Here is a 12,728-nt window from a genome sequence, read left to right as displayed (position 1 = left end):
TTTTTATATTTCAATTTATATATATATTCAGTTTCTTATATATAAAGATACATTTCATGTAAATATATTTTATATCTTATACTTTAATACGCATTATAATAACATATTCTACATGATTAATATATGTTCTCGTTATCCCCATTTTTTAGATAGAGAAATGGAAGCTTAGAGAGATAAATCACTTGAACAAAGGCATCCAGATAAGAAGTAGTTCAGGCTCTCTGCTTCTAGAAACGGAATCTCCAAAATCCTGCTTCTGGAACCTGTTCCTGAACTCTGAAATGCCTTTTAGAGGTGCCACCACTGATAAATATAATTTACCCCTCCACCCTGGATTTTCTCAGAAACAACCCAAAAGTTAAATTCCCAGAACTGGAATAGAATCATGTGACTTACGTAACATCACCTTTGGAAAATCTCTCCCAGGGTACTCAGCACTTTCTGCCCCCACCAAAAGCCAGTTGAGCCTCTGGTTAAGCACATGCAGTCCAGTGAAAAATAAAGTCTCACTTGCACCAAGCCCACCCCTATAAGACTACCAGGAACCCGCTGCAATCGACAGAACCTAGCCAGCTTCTTTCTTTCTGTTTATAAAACTACCCACAAGCTCCCCGACCTCAAAACTGCTTTCACCCTCTTTTCTTTTCTTTCTTTTTTTTTTGCATGGGCAGGCTCCAGGAATCGAACCCGGGTCTCCAGCTCAGCAGGCAAGAATTCTTGCCACTGAGCCACCGTTGCACTGCCCCGGCTTTCACTTTTGCTCGCTGAATGGTTTCCTTAAGGGCTGCAGAAAACTTGGTGTCCTGAATAAAATACCGTAAACTGCAACTTGACTCTGATTTGTCTTTTGATCCCACAAAGCCAAACCAACCTCCTGTATGGGCACGAGGCGGTCATTTGAGGATAAAACCAGGGTTGTTAATATTTGCCTATAAATGCCAGGAAGGTAGCTGCCTCGGGAGAGCTCCTTTGTCCAGTCCAAGCTGCTCCCAGTTTTGCCAACAGGATGGCTAAACTTTAGAACCTTTCCTTCTTTTCTGTCTTTAATCTTGCAGGCTTCTTGTTTTATAGATGAAGCCGTGGAGAGAAGCTTTCACATGATTGTGACCACACAGCCAGCCATGTGGCTGATTCCAGAGACTGAGCTATTCCTTTCAGGCAATGGTTCCCAGCAAATGATCCTTTGCTATTGCATCTCTTAATGTGACCAGACATTACCAAATCCTTGCAGTTCCTGGTCCTATCTCGGCATCTCACTTGTACCTCTTCCTTCTCATCATATCACATCTCTGCCCAAACATTCCATTTCTACTAACTCATCCTCCTCCACCAGCAACTTGGCTTGGCGATGACAACGACATGATGGAAGGCTTAGACTAAGCCCAATACGTTCTGAGACAGCCAAGACGAAAACAGGGATGCCCCTGGCACCCCGAGACTGGCCTGGTTCTCACAGCCAGCCTCTTGGACATAAGCAGTCTAACAGATAGTCAACCTCGGACAAGGCTATTGTGAGACCATGATAAAAGGAGAGAAAGCAAGACCACTTCAGACTGGTTTAAGCACAGGCAAAACCACGTTCACTAGAAGACTGTATAATGATGTAGCTTTTGCAGTGTGACTGTGTGATTGTGAAAACCTTGTGTCTGATGCTCCTTTTTTTTAACATGGGCAGGCACCGGGAATCGAACCCGGGTCCTCAGACATGGCAGGCAAGCACTCTTACCTGCTGAGCCACCGTGGCCCACCTTCTGATGCTCCTTTTACCTACCTTATTGATGGACGAGTAAAAGATATGGATTAAAAATAAATAAATAAATAATAGGGGAAGCAAACATTAAAATAAATTGAGTAGATTGAAATGCTAGCAATCAATGAAAGGGAGGGGTAAGGGGTATGGTATGTATGAGGTTCTTTTTCTGTTTTCTTTTTGTTTCTTTTTCTGAATTGATGCAAATGTTCTAAGAAATGATCATGATGATGCATGTACAAATATGTGATGATATTGAGTTGCTGATTATATATCAAGAATGGAATGATCATAGGGTAAGAATGTTTGTGTCAGTATGTTGTTATGTTGAATTAAAAAAAACCCACAAAACTCAAGTTCACTCTGCCCACCCACAAAATACCAAACACCTCCTCCTCTCTCTTGGCTGAGATGAAGGACGGCTGCTTCTCTCCCAATTACAGCTCTCTACTCATTTTGTCTGTCCTCCCGTGCCCAACTGCAGAATTGCCCCCACTTTCTGACAACATCCGATCTTGAGAGGACCACTGCTTCCTTAGACCAGACCCCCTCCAAATCACCCACCTACACCCCAAATCCTGTGTAGGTTCCTTCTAACACCCTTTCTCTGGGACCCCATAGCTCCCCATTGCAGCATGGGTTTCCCATAGCTGCAAAAAGTAACAAAACCTCAGTTACAGGTGCATTCCTGGTAGCGTTTGGCTGTACGGCCTTGGCAGTTCCAAGGATCTTGCCTGCATCTTCCGATGTAATCCTTACAACGAGTGTGAGAGATTAAGATTACTTGTTCTTTACTGAACTCATCTGCTTTCTGAGGAGGCAATTCATATAGTGCAAACTTTAAGGGAGCTAGAAAAGGGAAAAGATAAAAGTTCTCCCAGCCCAACCCCAGTCACTCTGGGATTCTCCTCATTGACAACAGTTGTTGCATCTTGTGAGACCTACAGAGATACTTAACGAATATTCAAGCAAGCTTGTGTAAATAATCATTTCCTCCTTTTTTTTTTGGTTGTTTACACAAAGGGTGGCCTGTTCTACACACTGTTTTCTCATTCCCACTTGACAACAGACCTTGGAAACTTTCCCAAACAGGACGTAATGAGCCTTCTTGTTTCTAAAGATTATCCTTCCATTTTATGGACTAGAAAGTTGAGGCTCACAAGCAGAAGTTACTTGTCCTTGATCACCCAACGGGCAAGGTGAGGCTCCAGGACGTGAACAAAAGTCTCTCCAAATCCCCTCTCAGCACCAGCCACCAGCACCTACTTAAAAGTACTACGTGCAATGGATATAGTCTGTTTCTAGCCTCTCTACCCCAAAAGCACGGCTTCTCACATTTTCCCTTCTTCTTTGCTTCCTCTCCCATCCCCTCGTTTCACCCACCTTGCCCTCTCACCTGCATTTAACCCATGCAGACAGAGACCCAGGGAAACCCAGCCCACCAGGTTTCTCATCACCTCCAGTTGCCTGCAGGCAGTAAGCACCCTGGCAAAAACTGCCCGAGATTTTATACTGTTCCATTCCTGCCCCTCCTACTCCCATCGCTGTCACAGCACACAGACTTACCCCTTAGCGCTTTCTCCACTTCCCTGAATCTCAAGGACTATAGAAACATGGGGGCATCCCTCTTCGAATGCAACAGTTCTGAGAGTGCGACCCATGGACCCCATCAGCATCACCCCGTGTCAGAAATGCAAATCCCCAAGCCGCACCCAGAGCTGCCTGAAACTCTGGGGGCGGGGCAGGGACCTGTGTCGCAATCAGTCCCCCAGGGGATTCCAGCGTGTGCTAACGGAGAACCATCGCTCTAAAGTTTGCCTAACCCTTTGCTACCCATTTGCTCCCTCCACTCTTTTTCTTAAAAATTGTATTCAAGTCCAGGCAGGAAAGCCAGCTATAGCCCTTTTTATACGGCTCAAAGAGGCTCAAGCTTAGCGCCTGTGGACAGCCAGCAAGTGGAAAGGGCAGCGCTCCATCCACTTTAGACTTTCTTCTCCATGTGCCATCTTGGGAGTGATCCGGGGAGAGCCGAAGAGGCAAGAGGATTTTATGCGAGAGAGAAGGGGTTGAAAGAAAGAGCACCAATAGCAAGACGGGTGACCCAAGGCAATTGGCCTGGTGAATCTTCAGGGAAATCCAAGACAAGATGGGCTGGCCCTTGGGAACCTGCATTATAACAGCAGGTAAGGGTTTCACATTCGTTTTTTTCTTTTTTTTTTTATTGCATGGGCAGGCTCTGGGAATTGAACCCAGGTCTCCAGCATGGCAGGTGAGAATTCTGCCACTGAGTCACCACGGCCCGTCCCACATTCATTTTTTGGGGGGTGTGTGTGTGCATGGTCCGGGAATCAGACAGGGGTCTCCCGCATGAAAGGCGGACATTCTACCACGGAAGCACCCCACATTCATTTTTAGAAAACTTTTTATTGTGGTAACAGACATATAACTCAAAACCTCCCATTTTAACCACTGTCAAGTAGACAGCTGCGTAGGATTAATTGCATTCACAATACCGTGCCACCATCACCAATATCCATTACCCCCAATTTTTCATCACCTCAAGCAGAAACTCTGTCTGCATTCAGCACAACTCCTCCAGGCCCACCCCTTACCTACCCTTGGTAACCTGTAATCTACCATCTGTTGCCATGAAATTTGCTTGTTCTAGGTACTTCTATAAGCAAGAGCATACAGTGTTTGCTTTTTGTGCCCAGATCATTTCACCAACGTTCATTGTTCAGCATCTGCTCTGTGCCAAGATCTTTTTAGATATTATTTCTTTTGTGCTCCACAAAAACTACATGGGGCTCAGGCATTGATTAGAGATGCATTTGCCTATTCCAAATAGAGATGAGGACATGGAATATGAGAGAGAGGAAGAAACATTGATAAAGGCTTGGAAACCAAGCTCCTCCTGTCTGACTCTTGCATCTCTGCTTTTCTTCTTGTACCGTTTTGCTGAATGGATGATCCCAATGAAGCCCCAAGTATCTCTGCAGGAGCAAGGACGCCTGCCAATGACGAGTGAGAGGCGTGTGGGGGGCATCGGTGCATTGCACACGTGAGCTGTCAGCTTTGTAAACTGGGATTCGTATCCCCATTTTGACAGATGGGGAAACCGAGGCTCAGAGAGGCAAAGCCATCTGTCAAGGTCACATGATCTCTGAGTGAAAGAGTAGAGATTCAATCCGGGCACTGAGACGTCAAGCCTCCTTGTTTTCCTCCATGCAGGGTTAGTAAGGCCTACAGGTGAGGAGTCTCCACAGGAATTCTGCTCTCTGCAGTGCCACTTATTCAACACTTACTCTTGGGGATATTCATTCATTTATTCATTTGACAAATGTTTCCTTAGTACCAATTATATACCAGATCGGGCACTGTTTCATAAAAGACAAAAGGAATACTGATCCCAAAGACAGAACTTGCATCCTTTCTGATACTAAATTGAGTGATTTGGGAAAGTTTACTTTTGCTTTCAGAATCTCCATGCCAGAGCTCTTAGAAGTTTGGGCTAGATGTACACAATTTGATAGCCCAGTGGCTATTCTCTTAAACTTAATTCTAAGTATAATTTCTCCCAAGGAGAAATGGAAAGCTTCATCCCTGCACATTGTTGAGGTTGTGGGGGATGTGATAAATATGGACAAAGTTGGTGAGGCATGTTCTAGAGATTCACCCTATTTCCAACCCTGTGCCCTACAGGCATGGCCGGGACACTCTGGGCAGTATCTGGAACATCTGACCCTCTGAGAGGGCTGGCGTGGACATCCAAGAGAACCTACTGTTCCTGTGTGGCTGAACTGATTAGACATTATGCCCCAAAGCGCTCATCCAACTGTGATAGAACGTCTTCCAGAATCAACTTTGATATCCAGCCAATTGTACCCGGAAGATTCTGAAGGTGGGGTAGGGATGAAAGGAAAAAAAAACATACCAAAAGCCAAAACCCTACTACACATCAGAGCCTGACTTGTATTCTACAGCTTCCACGTGAATCCCAGTAGTCCCAGAGAAATAGAAATGCCCAATGATGGCAGCAGAGAGGGGCTCATGTGGGGTTTGGTTTTTATCATCTGGAAAAATGAAGAGATACAGCACTGGGTTTAGATTCAGAGCATCTGGATTCAATGCCAGTTCTAGAACCAGTAGAAAAATAGATGAGCTTTAATATCAGACAAAGTTTCATATCCTGGATTTTCAGCTTATTATTGAGGACATTATCTAAATCACTTGACCACTCTCTGTTAGGATGGTTGCTTACTGTCTATATTTCACAGATGCACCACACAACGAGAATAGCAGGTATTCAACCTTACCTAGTATTTGTTGCTTTTAAGAGTCGAGTTATGGTAGATAAGACACATAAATCTTCCTAAGAACCCGGATTTTCCCAGAGTGATTTGAACAGTGAATGAAAAAGTATTTGCAAAGTTCCCTTCGGGGAATGGTGTGAAAGGGGGAAAATTCAACTTCCCCAAGTTGAATTCTTGATATTCTCACAAGTAGTGTGGACAACCAAAGCTATAGGCTGAGCCCCCAGTCTTGGGGTTTGTTCATATGAAACTTAACCCCACAAAAGATAGGTCAAGCCTACTTAAAATTAGGCCTAAGAGTCACCCCCAAGAGAGCCTCTTTTGTTGTTCAGATGTGGCCTCTCTCTCCAGCCAACACAGCAAGCAAACTCACCACCCTCCCCTGTCTGCGTAGGACATGACTCTCAGGGGTGTGGACCTTCCTGGCAACGTGGGACAGAAATCCTAGAATGAGTTGAGATTCAGCATCAAGGGATTGAGAAAAACCCTAGAATGAGCCGAGACTCAGCATCAAGGGATTGAGAAAATCTTCTCCACCAAAAGGGGGAAGAGTGAAATGAGAGTGGTCAAGTGATTTAGATAATGTCCTCAATAATAAGCTGAAAATCCAGGATATGAAACTTTGTCTGATATTAAAGCTCATCTATTTTTCTACTGGTTCTAGAACTGGCATTGAATCCAGATGCTCTGAATCTAAACCCAGTGCTGTATCTCTTCATTTTTCCAGATGATAAAAACCAAACCCCACATGAGCCCCTCTCTGCTGCCATCATTGGGCATTTCTATTTCTCTGGGACTACTGGGATTCACGTGGAAGCTGTAGAATACAAGTCAGGCTCTGATGTGTAGTAGGGTTTTGACTTTTGGTATGTTTTTTTTCCTTTCATCCCTACCCCACCTTCAGAAGTGTCACTGGCTGAGAGATTCCAAACAGAGTCAAGAGGTTATCCTGGAGGTTATTCTTATGCATTGAGTAGATATCACCTTGTTATTCAAGATGTAATGGAGAGGCTGGAGGGAACTGCCTGAAAATGTAGAGCTGTGTTCCAGTAGCCATGTTTCTCGATTATGATTGTCTAATGATATAGCTTTCACAATGTGACTGTGTGATTGTGAAAACCTTGTGTCTGATGCTCCTTTTATCTACCTTGTCAACAGATGAGTAGAACATATGGAATAAAAATAAATAATAGGGGGAACAAATGTTAAAATAAATTTAGTTTGAAATGCTAATGATCAATGAAAGGGAGGGGTAAGGGGTATGGTATATATAATTTTTTTTTCTGTTTTCATTTTATTTCTTTTTATGAATAGATGCAAATGTTCTAAGAAATGATCATGAAGATGAATATGCAACTACGTGATGATATTGTGAATTATTGATTATATATGTAGAACGGAATGATCAAAATAAGAATGTTTGCATTTGGTGTTTTTTGGTATTTAAAAAAAAATAGACCATATGGTCAATAACTTCAAATTGGTTAATTTTCTGTTATTCCTTTATATCATTGACCAAAATCAGAAGAATAAATGGATATAGTTAAGTAGTTAAATGTAAAAAAAAAAAAAGAACCCGGATTTTTCTCTGTAAAATGAGATTGTTAGTTTCAGCCTTGTTTATACCATGGGAAAACCTGAGATTGTGGACATGAATTGAGAGTCAATATAAAAAGTAAAAATGTCTCAATTCTTGGAGGAGTCGAACCACAGCACATGTAAACATGCAGAACTCAATTTTAGTCTCTGGCTCTCATGAAGCTGAGAGTTTCAAGAGATAGAGATGTGGGATTGAAGAGAACGTGGATGGGCATTTTGTTAAGAGCTGGAAACATCTGAATTTGAATGGAATGTTCACCTCTTTTAGCTCTGGGAGACTTTGGGCAACTGGTTTAACCTATTTCAAGCTTGACTTTTTTCTCATCCATATATTAGGGGTCACCAAAGAATCTTCATTTTTTCCTTCCCCAAGTCTGCTCATCCTGCTGTCTTCTTTATCTCAGTAAATGAGACCACATTTACCTGCTTGCCTGGCCCACAAAGGAGTCCTTTTGATTCCACTCTCTCCCTTCTTATATGCAAGCCATCAGCAAATTCTATGGACCTCTCCACGGATATAGTTCCTGAATCTAGCCACTTCCCATTTCTTGCAATGCAAACTTTACTCCAGCCAAACACATTCTTCTCCAGTTTGCCCAACCTCCCTGCCTTTACCTTTGCATCTAGTTCATTCTCTTCACATAGTAGCCAGAGTAAGAGCATGCTGCTGCTATGATGAAAATCCCCAATAGTCTCCCATAAATAAGCCCCAAGGCTCCTACGACAGCCCTACTTGATCTGACCTCTGACCGCCTCCGAAACTTTGCTGTCGTCTTTTCTCTACATCTGGCATCACTTGCTCAAAGTGGCTTCCCTGCTATTCTTCAAACACCCCAAACACAGCCCCACTTCAGAGCATTTATGTCTGTGTTTCTGCTTGCCAGGAACTCTGCTCCACAAAGATATCTGGCAGAATTCACTTTCTCTTTCTTCAGATCTCGGTGTTTCAACATTATCTGCCCAGAAAAGGCTTTCTTTTCCTTCCCCCCCCTTTTAAATTTATTATCTTAGTTATTTTACTGCAGACTTTTGCAATACAGAGAAAGAAGGAAAATGTTCATTACACATTACGTAGCACTGCTTGTATACTGCAAATAGGGCTTTTTTTTTTTTTTTTTTTTAAACTTTCTCTTTCCATCATGCAGCTTAAGTTTCTTTAGGTCATAGTGACTGTTTAAGAGAATATTTGAATCATTTAGAACTCTGGCTGGCAGGTGCCTGAAACTACTTTAAACAAAGAGGTTGGATTTGTTATAAGGCTATGATAATATCATTTTATATGACCTGAAAGTGTGGAAAAGAGGTGGGTTTTGAGAAGTGGAAATGGGACTGAAGCGCTGTTGTGAGCTAAAAATCTTCCCCCTCTTGATCATCTTTTGTGTTTTTGGATCTCGTTGTGGGTTAACATCCCTGACTATGAACAAGTTAGTTTCCCACGCCCCCCCCCCCCCCCCCACCGAGGGTCAGTCTCAACCGCTGTACAATTGACTTAGACTGAGAATGGAAACTGTTAGCTCCGATGACAAATTCTCAGGGGAAAGAAGTCTGATTAGCCCAGCACGTGGCAGGTGACCCCACTCAAGACAAATGAAGAGCTGCAAAGGGGTACACGGGGTAAAATGAAGAAGTATTGATGCTCCTGCCATAACCACATGGATAGAGAGTGTTCATTTGCAAAAAAGTGCAACTTGAGCAGATAAATGCAATGCACTCTCACTGAACTATTTTTCTGTTGCTCCCTATCATGCCTTTTGAAGGAAGCAATAGGGAACATTTGTATGATATTTAGATTTAAATATGAACACATTTACTATGTCAAAACTTGGGGTTAGGTCAACAGCCAGTGCCAGGCTTTCTTATAAGGTGCAACTACTTTATTCTCTTCCGTCTTCCAATTTGTGTAGAAATCCAAGGAGACTCACCCTCTCCGGGTCACATTTATCCTGATGAACTCTCCTTTTAGCCAATTTCTCTGAAGCCCTGAGAATTTTTCATCTGGAATTCGATTCAGTTTTGTTTCTAGTCTTTCAAATAAGAGGTTATTGCTTTATCTTCAGATTTCCTGTGCCCTTCCTGGAATCGGCCGTAACGGTAATAAATCTCTTGCAGTAAGGTTTTATCAACATGCCACGAGCAGAGCACTTTCTGGAAAACATTCTCAGTCTTATGGTGTCCACCTTTCTCTGTATAAATAACAGCCAAATCCCAACAAGCGAGAACAAATGTGGGGTCCACAGCAAATTCAAAATGAGATGGAGCTGATCTGATCATTTTGGCCACGTTTTCCCTACCCTGCCCTCTAGGCTGGATGTTCGCAGCTTTCCTTGTTTAGATCCTCTGCACTCTGTAGCAAAGCCCTCTCTGGTGATGCAGGAAAGGTGAGACGGATATTCCCTGCAAGGCCCTTTTTAAGAGCTGGAGAGTTTTATCCAGAGGGTCTTTGCTTGGGTAAAGCTTGGCTGCGCCTTCCAAGGCCTGCGAGGACGTGTTGGTCAGTGCCTCTCCATGGACTTTTCTCCTTCAGCTGCTTGTCCTGCAACCTGGAGCTGCAGAGCAAGGAAAACCTTCATTTATGCATCTTCTGGATTTAGCTTGATGGTTCCGTTAGAGGACATGAGGAAACTGCTCTTCTTTCTGTGTTGCTGTGTTAAAATTGTCCAGGTGAAAGAGGGTAATTGAGCACCCGGGGCTGGCTTCAGGGTTTTCGGAGTCTACCTCCAGAGCTTTTTCAAAGCAGACTTTGGCCCATTCTTTTTTTATTTTTATCATTAATTAAAATTTTTTTTAAAATACCAAAAAACACCAAACATACACAAACATTCTTAACATATGATCATTCCGTTCGACATATATAATCAGTAATTCATAATATCATCACATAGTTGCATATTCATCATCATGATCATTTCTTGGAACATTTGCATCTCTTCAGAAAAAGAAATAAAAAGACAACAGAAAAAAATTCATACATACCGTACCCCTTACCCCTCCCCCTCACCGATCACCAGCATTTCAATCTGAATTTATTTTAACATTTGTTCCCCCTATTATTCATCTTTATTCCATATGTTTTACTCATCTGTTGATAAGGAGCATCAGACATAAGGTTTTCACAACCACACAGTCACAGTGTGAAAGCTCTATCATTATACAGTCATCTTCAAGAAACATGGCTACTGGAACACAGCTCTACATTTTCAGGCAGTTCCCTCCATCCTCTCCACTACATCTTGACTAACAAGGTGATATCCACTTATTGCATAAGAATAACCTCCAGGATAACCTCCCGACTCTGTTTGGAATCTCTCAGCCATTGACACTTTGTCTCATTTCCCTCTTCCCCCTTTTGGTGGAGAAGGTTTTCTCAATCCCTTGATGCTGAGTCTCAGCTCATTCCAGGATTTCTGTCCACGTTGCCTTGGCCCATTCTTAATGCTTCCCTCCACACTGGAGCAAGGCTCATCCTTCTTCACAGTCCATCTCAGGACACTCCACTGTATAGCGGGAGGGATTTGCAAACCTCGCGCAGGGTTCTCCACGTTGCCAGGTGTGTCTGCCCATGTGGTCATACGCCCTGGCACGGCTGCCCCAGGTAACCAGCATTTCTCAGGTCAGACTGGTCAGCATGTTCGTGCTGGATTAAGTCTTCAGCTTCTTTCAAGCTCTTCAGGGCTTCCTCATTCTGGCGTTTCAGGCGCTGCATATGGGCTGGCAGGTCGTGTATCCCCCATTGTAGGGAGTGTCTAGGAACGGACTCTCCCCTGAGACCCTATTTTCTAAATCAGACACTTCAATGTCTTTGATGAGCAATGCCCATGAAAAGTGACATTTCAACTACGCCAGCCTGTCCTTGAGCAGAAACTTATCAGTATTCCTACTCACGATTGCTGTGCTAAGCAGTTCCTGGTTCCGGCTGAGAGACTCCTCTGAGGTTTGACCTGTGGCTTTTGGGGGCTTCTTAGGCAGGAGAGGAGCTGTCATGGTTGGGGACAGGTGTCAACTTGGCCAAGTTGTGGTACCTGTTCATCTGATTGGGCAAGCGCTGGCCTGTCTGTTGCAATGAGGACATTTCATAGGATTAGGTCATGATCACGTCAGCTACATCCACAGCTGATTCCATTTGTAATCAGCCAAAGGGGAGTGTCTTCTGCAATTAGTGATGCTAAATCCAATCATGGGAAGCCTTTTAAGGAGGACTCGGAGGAGACAGGTTGCATTCCTGCTTTGGCTGGTGAGCCTCTCCTGTGGAGTTCGTCCAGGCCATCCATTGGAGTCATCGGCTTCGCAGCCTGCCCTGTGGATTTTGGACTCTGCGTTCCTACGGTCACGTGAGACATTTTCATAAATTTTATATTTGCAAGTGTTCCCTGTTGGTTCTGTTTCTCTAGAGAACCCTAACTAATACATCTTGGTACCAGGAGTGGTTCTTAAGGAACAGAATCTTAAAAATGGGTTTTTATGAATGGTTTTCTATTCTGACTGGGCTCAGAGACACTAAGGACTCTGATTCCCGTAATCAGAATGACACTCCCAATCCATGGACTGAGCTGGCAAAGGAGATAGTCAAAATATCATCATTCGATTCTCCTAATGCTTCGCTTCTACAAAGCCAGACTCTGGGGGATAATGTTTTTGACACCTTTACAGAGTTTTGTAGAAATAAGAGTTATAGAGATGTTGGTTGGTTATTGTTAGATACACTGTCTACATTAAAGGGTGAAAGGGATGGGCTTAAGGCTTCAAACAAGAAGCTTAAGTGCCGTCTGAAAGATGTAGAGGTTTCTAGGAGTATCCTGAAGGAAAATCTTATTTCCTGTAGCCGTAGACTTGAGATCTCTGAAAGTCAGACTCAGAATCTTATTGTTAGAGTAGCAACTTTACAACGTAAACTGAAATCTCAGTCTTGCATGGTGTCTGCCGTTAAAGTGAGGGCATTGATTGGAAAGGAGTGGGACCCTGAAAAATGGGATGGTGACATATGGATTGATAATGATGTTGGGGGTGAGGTTGAAACCCTAGACCATGCTGAGCCTTCTTTAGATAACCCTGTAATAGTCTGCCCTGAG

General features: G+C 43.3%; 1 pseudogene; it reads right to left on the bottom strand.

Annotated features, from left to right (window-relative positions):
* Positions 1–3,681: 3,681 nt before the first annotated feature.
* LOC143658307 (protein IFIT1 homolog B pseudogene) lies at positions 3,682–11,643 on the bottom strand (annotated as a pseudogene).
* Between the last annotated feature and the right edge of the window lie 1,085 nt (positions 11,644–12,728).

The sequence above is a fragment of the Tamandua tetradactyla genome, chromosome 16, assembly GCF_023851605.1.
Source record: "Tamandua tetradactyla isolate mTamTet1 chromosome 16, mTamTet1.pri, whole genome shotgun sequence".
Lineage (NCBI taxonomy): Eukaryota > Metazoa > Chordata > Mammalia > Pilosa > Myrmecophagidae > Tamandua > Tamandua tetradactyla.
Note: the sequence above shows the minus strand (reverse complement) of the source record. Positions and strands in the feature narration are given on the sequence as shown.